This window comes from Prinia subflava, chromosome 19, assembly GCF_021018805.1.
Source record: "Prinia subflava isolate CZ2003 ecotype Zambia chromosome 19, Cam_Psub_1.2, whole genome shotgun sequence".
NCBI lineage: Eukaryota > Metazoa > Chordata > Aves > Passeriformes > Cisticolidae > Prinia > Prinia subflava.
The window spans coordinates 9,014,031-9,032,880 of NC_086265.1; the positions used below are offsets into that span (position 1 = coordinate 9,014,031).

Consider the following 18,850-nt stretch of genomic DNA (forward strand, 5'->3'; position numbering starts at 1 on the left):
GAAGTTGCTTTCAGGGCAATGGGAGGAAGGGCCAGGAGACCTGGTGCAGTATTTGTTTCCAACAGGGTAAATCCTTTGGCTCCCATACTCCAGGATGTGCTTTGTTGCTGGACTGCTGCTGTTCAGCAATAAAATGGTCTCAGTTACTTAACGGGAATTGAGTGCTTGGTCACTTCTCCCCCTGCCAGCCCATCCGTTCTCCCGTCTCCCCTCCAGCAACGACAGCTTTTCCTGATTGACCCCACAGGCTTACGAAAAACCTTTTTACTTAAACGTGTATTGACCTCAGTCTTGCTGCCCAGTGAATTATGTCACAGCTGGCTATCTGAAAGTCATCAATCAGGGCTCAGACCCGGGAGCTGTCTCCTGGTGACACGGATCCGAGCCTTCGTCGATGAAGGTTCTACCAGGTGCCTTCATGTCTCTGGCAACTGGGAGGAGAATACCCTTTGTATGGTTTTTTTCTGTCATCATCCCATAGGTCCTATGATTTTTTCCTTTCCTTTGATTTGTTTTTTATTTCCCTTCCCCATCTGTCTTTGCACTGTGTATAAAATTGCCTTCCTTGCCTCAACCTCCCCTTCAAAGAGAAACAAAAGGAAACTGTCAAATGTCACATCATGGATGATCTTAATTCTTAGTTAGTGTTAATTTTACCAGTCCTTTTTCCCCCTTTCCTATTTGATTTTTGTGTTGATTTGTTGTTGTTGTTTCCCCTGATGTGATTTTATGATCTGGACAAATGCACTGGACAAATGAGAAATTTAATGATACTAGAAATATCTCTCCCATATTTTGTAATGCAAAGTAATTCCAGTAGATCTTTTGCCCCATGACTTGGGATGTGCTGGCTTGTTGTCACTTTGTGGATGAGGGATGGCGAATACTCCACGAAATGTGAAGCATCACCACAAATTCAATCAGCCCTACTGTCTCTGTACAAGGACTGATCGAGCAGGACGGAGGGAGCTCAGTCTGTGACAGAGTTTGTAAAAGGGAGATCTGTGTTGTACTTGAAACAGTAAAAACACCATGAGTTTTCAGGATTCCCTGTTCTTTTGGGGGAGAAGGAGGCATGGTTTGATCTTCCTCTTCTAATAAGCAAGAGCAGGCTTGAGTGTCTCACACCTTGCATAGGTGGCAGGGCCGGAGAAAGAGGGATGTTTGCCTGCTTTCCCACATCTCCAAACAGGGCTGCACAAACAATTCTTGACTTTATTCTATCTGCACTGGAATATTCTGCTAACAAAGCTGGGAAAGAAAAAGAGCATATTTTTTACTTCTTCTAGAATTATTAGAAATACCATGTTGGTGACAGACCCATTTCTTGGTGGAGATCTTGTAATCCTAATTCTATATCTGTGGCACATTCCTTCGATGCACAACACGAATTCTTCAGCTCAGGAATGTCTTGAGTTGGGGATATGTTACCTTTTTCTCCGTGTCTTGACTTCAGCAAATGCAGGCAGATAAGGCTGGTGATAGCTCTGACAATGTGCCTGATGCTGTGGCCAGACCTGGCAGGGCTGAGGCGAGGCCAGGGCTGCTGTTGGCTCCCGCTGTCCCCAGGGAGGCTGTGAGGGGCCTCGGCACCTCCAGTGCTCTGGGTGGAGATCAGGCCCCCAGATAACGAGGTGATGACAAGCACTTTCAGAAATCCTGACACACAGACAGATAAAAGAAATGCAGTAGTAGTGTCTAGAAATAAATCCTTCTCATTCTGCTTTTGATCTTCTGAGTTTCTCAAATATAAGAATTTTCTCATATAAGTCTCTTATGTTATCCATAAGCTTAGGGTCTGCATTTTAACAACCTTACAAAATATTGCTAAAAGAAATGGATTCAGGCATTTGTTTTAAAGACACCAGATTAGGCACTATCTGTATTTAGATTAAAATCCTCCCCCACGATGTTTGTGGTATAATATCTGTGGTACTGGCATGTGCAGCACTGCCCGAAGAATGGAACTGGCTGGAAATCCCCTCATCTGCATAAATGCAAATGACTAAAGAAGTTGGACTGGTAGGAGAAAAATGAGTAGATTGTGGATTTTATTATTCCTTTATTGATGTAAATTGCAGGCATGTGTAATGATATTTGTGATTTTAAAGCAGGCTGTGTCCCTTCAAAGAAAATGTGAGCTCATAAATCCTGGGAGATTAGAGATCCTGAGGCCCGATGTGGCAACAGCTCCGGGTTTATGGCATTCCTCAAGACAGCCAGGATGGGATGTTCTGTGACCTGGCTTTTATGAAGATCAAAAGGCTGGAAACTGTTGAGAATAAGATTTTCACATCATGCAGGGGGAGACACCGAGCTGTGAGATGGGAGGAGGCTCTTTGAAGTGTGCAGATAAGGACCCTTCTAACCTTGAGCCAGGTATGAAAGCCATTTCCAGCGGCACAGGAGCGTGTCCTTCCACTGGGCTCTTGTGGAACAGCCCAGCTGGGTTCACTCAGGTACACACCTGGCAGTGCCTCAGCCACAGGGGATGTTTGAAGAGGACTAAACGGACTGGGAAATGTAAAATTAATGTAATGGGGAGGTGGGAATAGTATGTGGTAATGTCTCTGGGACCGAGGAGCCAGCAGAGCTCCCACTCTGGGAGCTGGAATCACCAGTGTGCTCCAACATGGATTATCTGTGTCTGAGCACGGGGGGAAGGTGGGAGCGCTCACAGAGAGCTGGAGAGAGACACAAAGTGCCTCACACCTCTGTGCTCACCAGGAAGCTGAGCCAGCACAGGGACAGCGATTCGCTGCTGCTGCAGGCCAGGGAGAGCTCGTCACTGGCAGGGAAGAGCTGTGGGAGAGGCATTTGTGGAGCACAGCATCACTTTTCCAACTGTCCCAGAGCTCCCCATCCAGCACAAACACTGACATGTTTGTTCATTCCCTTCTCAGATTCCTCAGAGGGGCTGGCATTGGCAGCTGCATCATCGTGGTGCCTTGAGAAAGCACTTCTACACAGTATTTCCCATGTAAGCAAAGGATCTTAGCACTGCAAATCTTCCCAAAAAAGGATTCCCCTGAGCTGGTAAGAATAATTTCTGGTCACATTTATAGAAGTTTAAATGGCATCTAGACAAGATAAATATCCTTAGTGTTTTGTCATCTTTGTGCTGATGAACTAAGGATGTATTTTCTTTTGCATAATGACTTTCTAAGAGAAAACAGCTAAACAAGACAGAATAAAAATAAAATTTCATGACAGATGCTGTTGATACATGTGTTTCTTCTGTAATAAGCTCAGTCCTTGGCTGACAATAAAATAGTAATTGTCCCTGGCCAACATCTTGAAAGCTGAAGGTGAAAACAGAGTGGTGGGAATCACATGGCTTTGTACTTCATGTCTAAACATTGAATTCCCTCACAACAACATAATTTCTTTTTAAATCTTGTCCTAATTATCACAGCTCGCATTGATCTTCTTGGAAAATGCCGTTTCCTGTTGGCAATGGTTGAGGAAATGACAATGATTTGGTTCTTTTAGGTCTTCTTCAGATAAGAAGAGCTTGACTGAGTTGTAGCCATGGGTTTTATTGAGGGGTTCTTTTTCTTTCCCAATGATTTTTTCTTTTTCAAGTTGTGTTAAGTTGAATATTGGACTTTCCCAATGTATTTCAGTGAGTCCAGAAGGCAATTGTGAGGGGAATATTGAGATTTTGAGGATTCTTTTCCAAAGCAAAACACAATTAATGAAAGAATGAAGTGGTACCAAATGGAACTTCCATTCTTTCCCTCATCCCAGCAGTGCTGTTACACTCAGAGTAATGGGTATCAAATATTCCAGCAGTAGGATTGCAGAGGGAGCTCCTCGTTTCTCTGAGCAGGGTTTGCTTCTTCTTTACTCCTCACTGTCCAGGTTTTCCTTGTCATCCCTCTCAAAGCAGCAATTCCCCAAACACCAGAGCAGAGAGGAGTGTGTTGTCACCCTTCCTCTCAGCAGGGAATGACAGGATCCTGCTCTAACGGGCCCACAGCTCTGAGTCACAAGGAAATTGCTGTGTCCCTGTATCCTTTTAATTGTAGGGTTTCAACCCAAAGTATAGAGACACACATCAATTATTACATTGTCATTTAAGCTGGAGTAAGTCCAGTGTGGTCCCTGAGTGCTGGTCCAGCCGAGTGGCAGGAGCAGGGCTGAGAGTCCTGGTGAGCAGCACAGGATTCCTGGGACCTGCAGGATCTGTTCTGCTGCCCCTGCAGTCCCTTGGGCTGCTCTGGAGGAGCTCCTGGGTGACTGGGGATTTCATTAGGGCCTGGCACAAGAGAGGTGGGAGCTTGTCAGTGTGCTCCCAGCAGAAAGGCTGCTGTGAAAAAACCTTGCTGTGGGCTTTGAAATCTGAACTGCGGCCAATTCCAGCTGAGGGATGTGACAGTCACCTTTTGCTGTGAAGTTGCCAGCTGAACAATGACAGTGTTGTGTGGTTTGAAGAGACAGGGAGCAGTGGGAAGGAGAAGTGTCTGTCGTGGCTGGGATTGGGCTCTGGGAGGGAGCAGCCCTCAGCCTTTCCAAGCCTTCACCTCAACACCCACAGTTGGACTGGTTTTGAGGGGACACATGTGCATCCCAAATTTTCTACTTTGGCAAGCTCAGTTTGGCTGGGCCATCCGGCTGTGCTTCTGCTCCTTTGAAAGCTTTGCCTGATTAAAGAGTCCTGGGAGCTCAAGAAGGAAAAATCACAGGAGGGGAACAGGAAGGGGGCTTGCTAAGAGATGTGCTATTCCCTAATTAAATAATAGCCTAAGAGGAGCTCACAGCTTGTAACAACCAGGGAGATTCTGCTGCTAATATTCACTGCAAAGCTGCTCTTCCCAGGGCCATGCCTCCCATCCCCAAACATGTGCTGCACAGCTCTCCCAAAGCCCTGTCACGGAGGGTGAGGGTTGGAATACATTCACCCAAATTACAACATCTCATCTTTTGTTTTCAATTTGTTGGGACAAACAGCTGCCCTGTTACTATTTATGATTTGCCACTCCTGTAAGAGCCCAGCTGAAGTCATTGCACTGAGTCTGAGCTGGTTGGGTCTGAGCAATGCTTGAATTAACAGCACAGTGAATGTGGAGAGGAGCAGAGCAGGAGAGAGAGGCTGGTACCTGTTGTGTCCCTTTTACAGCTGGGGAGCTGAGACCTGGCTGTGGAACAATTTGCTGTCAGTCTAAAACAGAGGTGATGGCAGGATCAAGAAAGCAACTCAGCTCTTCTCCATTTGAGACAGAAACACCTTTTTTGATCAATATTTTTGATGATAAATGCAATACCCAGCCTGAGAAATGGCTGGTTTAAAGATCAGTGATATTTATGAACCAGGTCCTGATGTCCTTGGACTTGTTCCTGCATAAGCATGGAGACTGAGAAAAGTAATAGTTAGGTTTGTGTTCTTGTAAGGAATAGGGATCATTAAAATCTGGAGACAGGGAAGTGTAATTAGTGAAAGGGGCTGGGTTACTTCCAAGCCAGGTGAAAACAAAGCTGGCAGCAAGACATTGCTTGGGTTTCCCTATGGACACAGATTTTAGATGAACTGAACCAACACCCTGCTTGGGGTGACAGCCTGGTGTAACAGATTGGTGGCCAGAAGACAGAAATAAACTGAAGTAGTAGTTGATTTTTTCCCTAAAGAGTAAGGAAATAGTCAGATAAACAGATATGTAACCCCAAACACCAAGACATCAACTTCTCCACTCTGCTCTCAGTTTGTTGTATGGATGTGGCACAAGTGTCATTACAAATCTGGTACAAGCCACAGATATTTTAGTCTGTCCAGCACTGTGGTGTAGTGAGAAGCAATACAAATGCTATTTGCTGTTTGCTGAAGGAAGGAGTGAGGTGAAAAAGCTCAACTGCAAGGTGAAGCACCCATGTAGAGGCTACACCACATTCCAGGAGGCTGTCCATACCCATCTCCCAAGGGTTAGGACTGTGCTGTTGCAATTCTTCATGAGATCTTTCTTACACAAGTTACAAACCTTGCAGCATCTCTCATTCCCTTGCTCCAGACTGGGAGCAGACGTTGGGAGAGGATCCAGGCCTGTGTATTACCCCTGGAAGAGGCCGTATGTATAAATCCCCCTCCTTTCTCCAGCTGTAATGCACAGTGTATGCACATTATTACCAGAGACACATCCAGAGCACAGGCTAGAGTATAACCTGGATAAAGCAGAGTCTTGGGAGATTTCTCCCCATTCAGAAAAGCTGAAAGAATTTTGTTTGGAAAGTCAGACTTGGGAGGAAAAGGACAGGGGTGAGGAAGGAGGAACCACTTTAAGTGTAAAAATGTTTGAAGGGAGTAGGGAAGAGCAAGGATTCAAGGCTATGTGAGCAAGTGTCATGTGCAGGGATAAGAGAGCCTGGATTTAGGCTAGAGACAAGGCAAGGAATTTGCTCTAGACAGAGTCCTTCCTAAACCCTGTGTGCTACTGGAGCTAACCATCATGTCAGTAGGGTTTAAAAGGTGCTTCAGAGGAACTGGGAAGCAAAGACAAATAAGGTGGGTGGCTGAGGGAGGAATGGAAAGTCCAGTGGTTACTGAGTGAGGCTTGAGTGTGATGAGAATCCTGGCTATGCTCCAGTATGAGATTTCCTATCACATTAATTATACTGCAACGGGCTCCGGGGTTTTCTGTGATTCAGACTTGTTGTATCAAAAATCACAGATGTTCACAGACACCAGTGGTGGGGTAAGAGATAATCCTGCTGTGGTGTGTCCCAACCTTCCACAAAGATGCCTTCAAAGACAAAACCTGAGATTCCTTGGTGCTGTTCCCTCTGTGCAAGTGGGCAGGAAGTGAGTGATCTACAGGGATCAAGGAATGATCAGTTCTGGGAAATGTCATGTTCCTCTCAAAAATTAACTCCATCCCCTTCCCTTTCATTAAAATACATATGCTCTTGCATGGCATTTTTGTAACACTGGAAAGTGTTACTTGAAAAGTGTTTCTAGCTTTTAAAATATGGAAATATGGTGACTTAAACCTACATGAACATACTGGGAATGTCGTGGTCCTGTCACTCTTTGTTGTGGGCAGAACTCTTGGCAGGTATGTCATGAAATTGTGTTTGTTCACACCAGGAGAACTGAGGTGGACTTTCTCTCTCTCCCCTCTAGCTCTCTCTTTTTCCCTCCATCTGGGTGCACTGGCTGAAAAAATGCCTTTGAGACCATGGAAGGACAGGAAATCAGTGTGGAAGAAGTGAGGTCTGGGAACAAGAAGTCATGGCAGAGGCAATTCCATGCTGAACAGCAGTGAAACAAAAGCTAAAGCCAGACAATATTGACAAACAGAAACGGAACAAGTGAGGAGCTGCCCCAGCATGGTCTGGTAGTGAAGAAGGAGAGCAAGGAGAGTCTGATGCCGAGTTCTCCAGTCATGACTGCCCCACAGTTGCCTTCTGTCACCTGGACATGAGGTAGATGAGGTAGAGCATCTCCAAATAATGCCCAAGTCACCTTGCTGGCTTCTGTGGAGGGGAAGGTAAGGGTGTAACAAGCACCCTTCCTGAGAAAGGGTGTCGTGAAGTGCATGGGGTCAGGATTGCTTTAGACCTGGGATGTGAAGACTGTAAGGCCTGGCTTTTCCTGAGACAGCTGGAGTAAGAATGAGGTTGGGTTTTAAGTCTCTTTTATCACTAAAATCTGGAGGTCTAACCTGAGGAAGACAGAGAACCCTCAGAATCCTGGCCATTGTGACCACACCACTGTCATTCCCTTTTGTGATGGAGGTGAAGACTAAAGCTTTGTGCTGGCCAAGGAATTCCTTCAGTCAGGAATAGTCTTAGGAGACTGATTCCAGAAGCCTTTCTCCTAACCAAAAGTAAATAGAAGAGAGGAGAATTGGGTCCTTTCTGGAGTAGCCACCTGCCCTCCCACCCAGCCTACTTTGGCTGGAAGACTTGGAGCATCCTCTACTTGTGCCTCCCCTCGTGTGGCCAAAGCACAGTTAAGCCTCCTGTCCCTCTCTCCCCCCATAAAAGTGCATGATGGGATTCTCTTTGCTGCCTCACCCTCCTCTCTCCAGAGCTGTGTGTTTGAAATGATATCTATTTCTCTTTGTGACAGCACACCGTGACTGCCGCCTTGACGCTGTGCCGAGCTGACATCCCAACCGGTCTGACACTGATGCCTTTGGGCAGAAATCAGAGCCGGTTTGCTCCACGGCTCCGTGCAGCCACGGCGCCCGTAGCGCCTCGCAGAGCCCCCAGCGCCCTGCCGGGGAAATGGAGCGAGCACGTGGGCCCCACATGAACCCCGGGGAGGGCGCAGGCGTCACCTGCGCTCATCCTCCTGCCCCTTTTCAGCTTGCAGTGCTCGCATTCACATGGGTTTATTTTTTTCTATTTCCCCCCTCTTCTCTCTCCCTTTTTGCCGTGCCTGTGAGAGGATTGGTTTCCTGTTTCTCCCGCGGCTGCAGAGTCCTTGGGGAGCTGGGTTTCCGTGAGCTGGAAAAGGAGTGCCCAAGCGTCTGATCAGCCCTGATTAGTGTTGAGAAAGATCTAATGGGTCCTGGCTTCTGGGACCATTACCTGTCATTTACTTTTATTAAGTCTGTGATGAGAAAGTTTAAAATTAAAGGCTTTGTAAATTGGATTCCAGTTCTAAAGGAGGACACCGACCGGGAAATCAGTGCCTAAGCTCGCAGATGGACCACTGGGAACAACACCAGACCAGGGCGTTCCTCTTCAGCTGCTTTGACAAAGGTCCCGTGCCAGGGGTGGAGGGGACAAAGCCTCGGGGTGTCTATAAACCTTCAGCTGCATGAACCATGTAATTCCTCCTTTGCCAGGCTACTCAGGTTCAGACATCCTGTTCAGGAGGAAGGGTGGCCTTCTGGTTGAGCCATTACCCAGGCTGGGAGCTCTGTGCCAGCTGAAATGATCCCAGGCAGGTCGTGTCATCTCCCCAAGGTTCATCTCCTGGTTTATAAGGAGCAGGGCCTTGTGCTAGTATTGATTTTGTTCCTTACCTGTTGCCTGGTTTGGGCACTCAGCTCTTTGGGGCTGGTACTCTCCTGTGCTTACAAGAGAACCTCCAACTCCTTTGGGTGTTCCAGGCAAAAATAAAGACTTTTGTTAAATCTATAGCAGAAAGCAAGAAAAAGGGATGAGCCAGCTAGTTAAGGTAAACATCTAATTCTTAGGGGTTGTAGCATTGTTGTATTCTCTGCTTTTGAGACTTAATCTTTGAATTAAGCACCCAAACACTTGTGAGTGAAACACCCCAATTGCACTAAAGCAGAGCAGCTAATTATGGTGTGACAAGGGAAGCTCAGGGGCCAACCCCAACAAAGAGCTGCTGTCACTTCTGTTTTCTCAGCTGAATAAAAATCTCGTGGTGACACTGCTCTGATGAGGAGCAGCATGAACTAATGGTTATAAGTACATTCTGGGAATCAGAATTCTTGGTTATTGTGTCTCAGTTTGTCTTTGACTGCAGTGACGTGGGAGAAGTCACCTGAGGTCAGGATTTTAGGTTGCCTTGTGCCCATCCTTGCATGCCTGTTGTGCTTACGTGGCTTTGCATGGAGATTTGAGGTCCACACGGTGTCTCAGAGGCAGAATACAGAGCTCCACCAAAGCACAGGCCTTAGCCAGTTGGAAGGAGTTTACAAAATTGTTTGTCTCCTGAATGGAGAATAAAACAGGGATTCCCTTTAAACTCATGGTTTCTTGGAAAAGTTCACCTCAGGTTCTCCCTGCATGGCTTGGCAGTTTTCATCTCCCTGTGTCTTGCCTGTGTTGTTATCATTATTGTTGTTATTATTATTATTATTACATCATGCTATATTTACTTTTAAGAGAAGTCAATTTGTGAATATTTGGAAGGGATACCCTCTTCCCCTCCCCTCTAGCACCAGTGTGAGTCCTCACTTTTAGGACGATCCCCCTGTTTTTAAAGAAGCAGGACTGAGAGCAGAGGCTTGCACCATACAAATCCACACCTTTCACCTTCTTTCCCCAGAGAGAGTCCAAACCACGCCAGCAGGAGGTGGGAAAATACACCCAGAGCAAACTGACACAGGGAGGGATGGCAAAGGAGGGGCAGGGAGAGGGCACTTGGACAACCCAGGGCGCAGAATTCCTGCCAAGTGAGGCTGAGCATGTGTTAACTCCAGGCCGTTCTTCCTGTCTGTCCACAGGCACAGCAGCTCCTTGACTTCAGCTAATTGCCACATTCCCTTGAAGGAGGAGTGATGCCTCTCCCAAGTTTCTCTGCTAGGGATGTGAGGAGCTGATCTCTGAGTTATTCAGTGGTTTCTTACATCATTCCTGTGTTCCCAGCCGTGCCACAAGGCTTTCAGAAGGTAATCTGGGGAGATTTTATCAAATGTAAAATGTTCCTAGACATTACTGGAGCCATGATGTAATGATCCAAGCTTTTTGTTCTTTAAATTCCACTGAAAAACCACAGGCCCCAAAAAATTGTTGCAGGGGAACTGATGAGTTTTAAGAAGGAGGCTGAGATCTTGTGCTGGACTGAGCCATTCTGGGGGCAGTTTCTGTAGAAAAGGTTTCTGTAGATCCTGCCTTGCTGGCCTTGTAAGGTCTGGACTGAGTGTCTGAGGCGGGCAGCAGCCTCTCCACAGCACCCACTCCCTGGGTTCTGCTGCCTGGTGGGAAGTGCTGCCAAAGGAGAGGGCAGCAGGGCTAGGATGCTTTGTACCCCACTGACTTCACAGAATCACGGAATAAGCTGGCGAAATGTTGGGAGTTTTGATATTTGTTTTGATTGTGGCTGTTCCTATTTTTGTGAAGACAATTCCAACCCAAAATCTTGCTCAAAAAGACCAAATTCACGGTCCCCTCAAGTAACAGAGCTCTCTTAGTGTCGTTCTTGCTGGGGCTGAGGACCTGGTTTGCAGGATCTCAGTGCTTTGAAAGGCCTTTAAACCCTTCCAGAGGGACAGTGATTCCTGAGTGACACAAAGCCTCCCTGGCATGTTTATATCTGCCAGACTGGGATGAGACTGTCCATGCTTTGATGCTTTGGATTTCAGTACCTGTTGAAATCCCCTGAACAAATGGTGCCATTAATTACGGGGCCTGGCTTTGATGAATGCTGCACGGGGGACAACATTTCATTTTGTCTGGGGGCAGTAGGTGGGATGGGGCGTTTCAGAGTGTTCAGTGATGCAGGAGAGGTCCTGGTGTTGCCTGATCAAGGGGAAGTTGCTTCCTCTCTCTAGAGTGCTGTAAAGTCAGTGTCAAGTCACTGTGGCATCTGGGTTATGTCACCTGCTGAGGGGGCGACACTTTGTACATCACATTTACTCAGACAAAAGCCAATTCATCCCTCTATCTAAAAAGCTTTTAGAATTTCTCTAAGGGTTACAAATAATTTTGTCCTAAATGGCCTCTGCCTGCCCCATCCCCAGGGCACTGAGCAGAGCAATGATTTTGGGTTCAGATGAGATACACGAGATGGGGGAAGGCCATGGGGTGTTCCCAGGGAGAGCCCCAGGATCCTACCACCCTTTTTTCCCCATATCCATTTGAAACTCCCAAAAGAAAAGTTGTTCATATGACAACACTGTAGGAAAGGCTTGTTCCTGAAGTGATGGAAATTTTTTTTACGGCTTTGGTTCAGTTTCTTATTTGTGTGGATCGTTATGTTTTGGTGCTGGCAGGTCATGCTCATGCCAAAAAGTTGAATTAATTTCGGGGGCACCTGAAAGTTTTGGTGTGTACAGACAACACAGTACTTGTCATTTCAGTCTAATTAATTGCAGCCATCTGAGAACATCTCTGGTGGGTTCTCACAAAGGGTTTCTGGACAGGATAAAGCAGTGTTAGAAGACTCTCCTCCTGGGACGAGGGGACTGCTTCAGGACTGCTGGGTGATGGCTTTGTGAGCTGATGGGTTTGGTGGAAAACAAGACCATTCAAAAGGGAAAGGAAAAAGAAGGAAAGTCAAAGACAATGCTGTCAAAAGTAAAGATAATGAGAGGAGAGTATTCACTCCTTTAAAGCGCCCAAAATGACAAGGAACAAATGGGAGTGCGTGATGTTCCCCTGTGGTCATGAGGAATCTCAGCAAAGACTGAAGGCATGATTCCTTTTAAGTGAGTTTGGTTTACACTGGAGATGTTTACATGATTCACTCATCCGTGTTCCAGTTTAGTGATTCACTTCAGGATAAACTGAACCATGCCTTGAGAATTTCTTATTGCTGACTGTAAAGGTTTTCTGATGATACTGGATGAGGTGAAGAGGTCTGTGCTGTATCCATCTCCCTGGGTCAGAATTAGACACAGGAACATTCAGTTTTGTGCACGTGGTTAAATACCTGCACATAGGGTGAACCTCTGGGTACCTGATACTAAGGTAGCCCTAAAATCAAGGCATGGAGTGAAGAGGCAGAAGAAACCCTGTGCAGGTCCTGAGAACAGACTGGTTTTTAAACTAAGAATTTAAATTCTTTTTAAAACTAGGAATAGAGTTCTTTTTGTGAGAAATTTCAGTTTAACTTAATTGATCCTTCCCAATGAAATTGCACTGAAAGTTTCCTGAGCAGCTCTTACAAAGAGGCTTTGGAGTCTGGAGGAGGGGCAGGACACCTCAGGTAGTGAGTTTGAAACAGGTGAAAGGAAATAAGTTGTGATCTGAGGGGCTGAAGAGATTGCAGAAGGCACTGCCAGGGAATCCAGGGGCCAAAGGCACAAATATGTTGAAGGTACGTTTAGGAGTGTACCTGGAGGGTGGCTGTGCTGGCCACCTGATGGAGGAATCATTAAGCAAATTACTGCAATGGAAGCCAGGTAGAGCAGGGGAGGCTCAGTCTGGGAAGACCTCAGTGTTGCATTCTCTCTCCCACAGTGGCTTTTGGTAAAGATCAGTGTCCAGCTGCACTGATTTTTGATCCAATGGCATTTCTGGTGCTTGTTCTAAGGACTTGCCTCTGGAGACAGTACTGGCAGGTGACCCCGGGGCTGTCCAGGCTGCCCCTGAGCCCAGTGTGAACACACTGACCTGCAGGGCCTGTCTGGCTCTGTGTAGTGCTCAGACACCATTCCCATATCCAGAAAGGATTATGGGATCCTACCCTTTTCCTGTTCTCCATGGAGCACGCAATGCCCAAGGCAGGCAATCCTCCTTGTGTTAGCGCTCCCCAAAATACCCAGCAGGGGATAAACTCCAGCACTGTGCTTTCCAAACAGGCTGGGAACCAAGAACGAGAGACAAGGGTGACCCTTCCTCCAGCCCCTTCTGTCCTCCGGGCATGCTCGTGCCACGTGTGGCTGCAAACAGTCGGGACATCTGGAATGGGTTCATGTGAGTCCATGGTCTGGATCCTGGTGCGTGGGAAATCCTCATCCTCTGCTCATTCCCCTGACAGGCAGCTCCTGCCTCGGCGTGACAGCACACAGACAGATCCTCTGCAGAGTTCATGGGGGAGGATGTTCTGATTGGGGTCCAAAATCATTCTCACAGTAACATCTTCTGATGTTTAGCCCTCCAGATGGGGCAGGATCTCACATCTAGCACAGACTTACCATGTATAAACCACTAGAAAACACTGATTTTGTTACTTCAAGGCAAAACCTGCTCTCATCCTCCTTGGTTTTACAAGTGACTAAATGCATCAGTCCAGTTTCTGCCTCACCACTGGAGTCTTCCCAGCTGAGGATGTATTTCACACCTCCCACCTGAAGGACACCCTGCCCAGGTGAGCACACACCTGCAGTCCAACCTGGGCAAGGCATTTAAACATCCTGGCTGAAACTGGGCCTAAGACTGGCTGCTGAGGGGGCATGTAAAGTGAAAACCACATAAAAATAGGTAGGGCATAAACTTGGAGCCATTGTTTACTACGTTTTTATGTGGTTGTATGGCAGCTGTCTGACCTCCTCACCTAATTTGCAAATAATCTTGTCAGGACAAATTAGCCCATGCTGAGGCTGTGCTGTTGAGACTAGATGGTTATCAGGACTTGCACTGGTGAGTTTTAAGGTAGTTCAGGAGTCCCTGTGGCAGCCACTGCAGTGCAGAGAGGCTTTTGGATTAACCAGAATGAATATGCACAAACCCTCTTCTACAGAACCTGGAATTAATGCTTTTCTGAGCTGGTTTCTTTCAGGCCATTTTTGCTACAGGAGCAAGTGTTGAAAATAAAGATTTAAACTCCATTTTAAAGTCTAGCTCTGAACACTCTGAATTACTTAATTCATCTTAATAGAGGTGTTCACTCTGAACCTGAAAAGCTTTTAGTTGAGATTTAGCCTGTGGTTTGATATTACAAATTGCTTGGTGGTAACATTGGTTTAAGACACTGCTGTCTCCTGGCCTCTCGTTCCTGCTGCCCTGCTGGCACAGCCACTCCTGTGGTTGGGAACCAGGTGGGAGGAGCCATCTGCCTTGGAAAGGGGGGAAAAAGGGTTTCATGTGTTTGGTTTTTTGTTTGTTTGTTTGTTTAAAGCAGGAAAGTTCCTCTGTCCGGTTCAGTGCCTGGTCACAGCGAGTTTTCCTGGCACAAGTGAGTGGAAAGAGCACTTTGGCATGGAGAGGAAATGAGCAGCAGAGGTGAAAGGTGAGCAGCAATTACTGGTGCTGGGAATGCCCCAGTGTACTTTAATATCAGCCCATGATCTGCAGCTGATCTCAACATGTGAAAAATGTTCAAATACCTTTCAAATTGTCGGGTTTAATCTTTGCTTTTAGGTGTCCTGGCAGGCACTTCCCATTTCTGTCCTTATCTCCAGTCTCCAGCTGTCTTCAGAGGCCTCCCAGCTACTGTGTCCTGCAAGTTCAAAACCCTGCAGCCCAGTGGGACTGAAAAGTGTGAAGGAGCACAGGGACCGGAGCTGAGTGACATTGTGAGTATCAGTTGTCTGCAAGGAATGTTTCCTTCATTTCCAGAAGGAGTTCACTGAGAAAGAACCTGTTTTAATATAAGTGAAAGCTGGGTTTCCACGGTGACTTTCTCAAATTTAGAAGATCTTGTCCTTTAAATCCAGTTTACCATGGGACATAAAGTTCATTTGCTATAGACCACATCACACTAGCTGAGACAAGAGAAGAATATGGTGAGGTGCCTGGAAAACAAAACAAAACAAAAACTCTGTAAAAACCAGACTTTTGTGGCACTAGAAAGCAAGAAATTGTTCTTACTGAAAATCTGTCACCCCACTCCCAGAGTGGAGTTCCCTGATAAATAAATTCCTGCAAGGACTGAAAAAACAAGCCAACACAGAAAAGTGGAATACCCAAATGGTTTAGTTAAAGAAATATTCATTTTGTTTCATAAATTATGATGGTTTTGATAAAATTCCCCTTTGTAAATTTGAGTTGTACTTGACAGGAGAAAATTGGGACCTCCAAAGCCTGTGAAAAAATGTGTGCTGCCTTTAGTTCACATCCACAGAGCAAAATTCAAACGGTTCCCATCAGTATCTGGCATACAAGTGGAAAGGGCAGCTTAGCAGAGTTTCTCTGGTTATAAATAGCAATGGATATATATCTTATAGTGCAGTGACACGGCTGGAAATATCAGCCCTCCCCCTTGATTAACATATCTCATTAGTGGGACTGCTGAGCCCTGGAGTGTGGAGTTTGCTCAGAACTCAGTGGGAAACTTGTGCTGGCAGTGGGAACCCCATTTCCCTCTCCATCCTCTCCCTGGAGTGGCCAGTGCTGCGAGAAAAACAAGAGATGGAGAGAGGAGTCTCAGATTTCTTCCCGGTGACACAGACAGAGGCAGCTGAGGGGAATCCTGCCCAGCAGAGGTTAATGTGACCCACATATAATTGTGTGAAAAGATGCCACTCTGCGCCTTTGTCAAAGAGGCTTCTCCTCACAGCCAGGGCTCCCCAGCCCCTTCAGCAAGGCACAGTTTTCTTGCATTAAATCACCACTGCCCTCTTGCCAGCTGCTTAGAGTTTGCACATTATACAGAGGAGATAGCTAATATATATTTATATATTTTTAAAACGTGACAGATTGTCTTGTAACATATGTGGTACTGCCTTGAAATGAGCTCCGTGCGTGTGATGGCCGAGCCAGCGGCCCCTGTGTGTGTGTGGTTTGTGTTTTATTCCTTCTGCTGGAAATCTGAGAGCCTGGGACACTGGAGCTGTTCGTGTTGCTTTTTCTCTGAAATATTCATGACGAGTTGATGACCTTGATTCTTTGATACCTGCCATTTATTTCTGTGCCACTGCTGATAACTGCTGCTAAGTACATATGTCAGTGCCATGGTTGAATGAGTGGGATGATAAGGAGAGGGAGAGCATCTCTGGGATTCGTGTGCTGGAATAAGATTACTTTAGAAACTCTGAGGGCATTTTAGGAGCCTGCCACACCATCTTATTCACCCCACTTTGGTTTTTCTGACTAAAGCCTGTTTTCTTTGCTTCTGCTCCAGCTTTTCCTTCTGACTTGGAAATCTGCTAGGTCGCTGCTGCTTTTCTCAAAGATGATCCTTGGCTCACAGTCAAGTGAATTGCCAATGAATTAGTTACACTTACATTTTTTAAAAAGAGATGTGAGTATGGGGACACCCAAGGAATTCTTCCTCAGCCAGAAACAGATCCTCATTGAAATGGACTCCAGGAAGTTGGATTAGATGATTAGGGCATTTTGGTGCCCTAAAGACAAGGAAAGATGAGGGCAGAGCAGAGGAACATAAGAAGAAGAGTAGGCAAGCAGGTAAACCCCAGTACCACCTTGTAAGTGTGACATTTCAGCAGACAAATTTCACTGATGTTTGTGAAGCCATTCCTTGGAAGGAATCTAACCTGCCAGGAGCAAGGTTTTGAGGATAGGGGATAAAATCAGTGACAGTAAGGGTTACAGAATTGACAAAATAATTAAATATATGGGGAAAGAGTTCCTGAGTGGAAGTTAAGTCCAGTATGAAGCAGTTTTCACTGACATTGCTGGATCAAGGGGCCAGTGTGGTTCCTTTTGACTGCACATTATTCTATGGATTTTCAGAGACATAACTGGTGTCGGGGCCTGGATTCATCCTGCTTAGTTCAGTTGTCCAGCTGAAATACGGGATTGGGAGACCTGGGCTGGCTGCCCTGCTCTGGGTCCTGCAGTGGTGATCTGGGGGTGAAGGTTGGTGCTTCCACCCTCATTAGGGTTGGGAATTGGAAATTTCAGATGGAGGCAGCTGGGCCCCATCTGTTGGATGCTGAAGATGGGACTCTGATGAGGATGTATTGACAGAGTTTTCCTTCACCTAAACTGTGAAGTGAGGGAAGCCAGAGCAAGGGAGACAATGGAGAAGAAGCTCTGCTATGGACTCTCTTCTCAGCATATTTCATACAGAAAATTGCAGCACTGTCTCTTTTCTGGGCTGTCACTTTCCCCTCACAGAAGTCACAGCACAGGGCTGTACTGCAGTGTACATTCTCCTGAAGATCACTTCCCTTCCCTATGAGAAAATGTGGGCAAAAGAAAGAGAACACAAGGATGGAAGGAAAATTAGCAAGGCCTGAGGGGCGTCTGCATGTGCTTGTTGAACTGCAGCATCCTGGAGAGGCAGGAGATAAGGTGGCTCAGGGAATGCAGCCCAGTCCAGAGAGGCATTTATTTAAGATTGATATCAAACCTTGGAATTGTGAGTGGGAGGATTTTTGAGGAAGGAACAGGATGTTGCCAGGAGGGAGGGAGGCTGGCTGGAATGATTTATGGTGAGGGTCAGTGGCAGGAAGTCACTGGAGATACGTGATGGTCTAAAACGCAGGCCAAGGAACCCGCGTGCGGACACTGCTTTATACTCAGAGATTCTGGCTCCTCAGAACAGGCCCAGCCAAGTGACTGGGTGGTCTAATTCAGGGTCATCCTTGGTGGTCCTGCGTGCGTGTGTTTTGGTCAGCTTGCTTGTCTGTGTGTGTCTCTGTGCGCACTGACCCGTCCTGCTCCAGGCTCTGCTACGGAGGCTTCGAGCACTAAAAACATTTCACTGTGCTTGCAACAGAGAGTTCAGGCCTTCCTTAGGGTGAGCAGGCATTTGGTGCTCACACAGATAATTGTGGACATGGGGGAATGAAGCAGTGGTGTTCGTTATTAGAGTTCCCTCCTCCCCAAAGGAAAATTCCCTGTGACCAAAGAAACGAAGAGACTGGCAAGAGCAGAGGAGCTGTGATTGGGAATGGTCTCTGGGACCATAAACAGCACTGGGGAGTTCAGCTGGATGGGAAGCTTTAACTGTTTGTCAGTCTGAAATCTGCGGCTCCATGGCATTGCACCAGGCCAGTTATCTCGAGCAGGACTGCTGCAGGCAGCCGTGCCTTTTGATACTGATGGCTAGGAATAAATTACTGATCGTTAAGCACAGCCACCTTCAGTCTAACCTACTTCTGAGTGCACTTCTGTGTGTTATTGTGCTGTCCTGTCTTCTGACCCAGCCAGACCTGGAGTCCTCTTGTGTCAGGAGCAGTTGTCCTTCCTGAGAAGAGAGATGTTGTCCCAGAGAACCCTCAAGACAAACAGGAGTGTGGAAATGCAGTGTGGTGGAGAAGGCAGCGGTGCTTTGAAGGGAATGGGGAGGTGCCCTTTGACTTCAGGTGACCTTAAATGACTTGTCAGAGCTCAGGAGCAGGACTAAGTTCATATCTTCTTTGGAGGGGTGAACATGCAGACAAGTCTCCCGTATCCCTGTTCAGCCTCTCATTACTGCAGCCTCGGCTGTGTTGTGGTTTCCCTCAGTGCATTCCTCCCCTGCTGCTCTGCCTTTGTTCCTTTCTGCAGCTCTTCAGGCTGTCCCTGCTGATAATGGCTCTGATTAGATCAACACGAGGGGGTGACATCTGAGCTTTCCATGCTGTCCTTTTATCTAACGTCCCCCAGCTCGTGGGCCTGTTGTCCCTGCACAGCTCAGTCTGTGGTGATGTTCACTCTC

The 18,850-nt window shown here is 46.7% G+C and overlaps 1 long non-coding RNA gene across 1 annotated transcript in view; it reads left to right on the forward strand.

The window, feature by feature from the left end:
* The first annotated feature begins 2,118 nt into the window (after positions 1 to 2,118).
* LOC134560343 (uncharacterized) overlaps positions 2,119 to 18,850 on the forward strand; it is a 28,598-nt gene continuing 11,866 nt past the window's right edge. The window contains exons 1-7 of the long non-coding RNA XR_010082722.1: positions 2,119 to 2,379; positions 2,904 to 3,036; positions 7,115 to 8,703; positions 10,143 to 10,307; positions 13,161 to 13,669; positions 14,423 to 14,530; positions 14,662 to 14,816. This is a non-coding gene — a long non-coding RNA (uncharacterized LOC134560343). The remainder of the gene's footprint in view (positions 2,380 to 2,903; positions 3,037 to 7,114; positions 8,704 to 10,142; positions 10,308 to 13,160; positions 13,670 to 14,422; positions 14,531 to 14,661; positions 14,817 to 18,850) is intronic.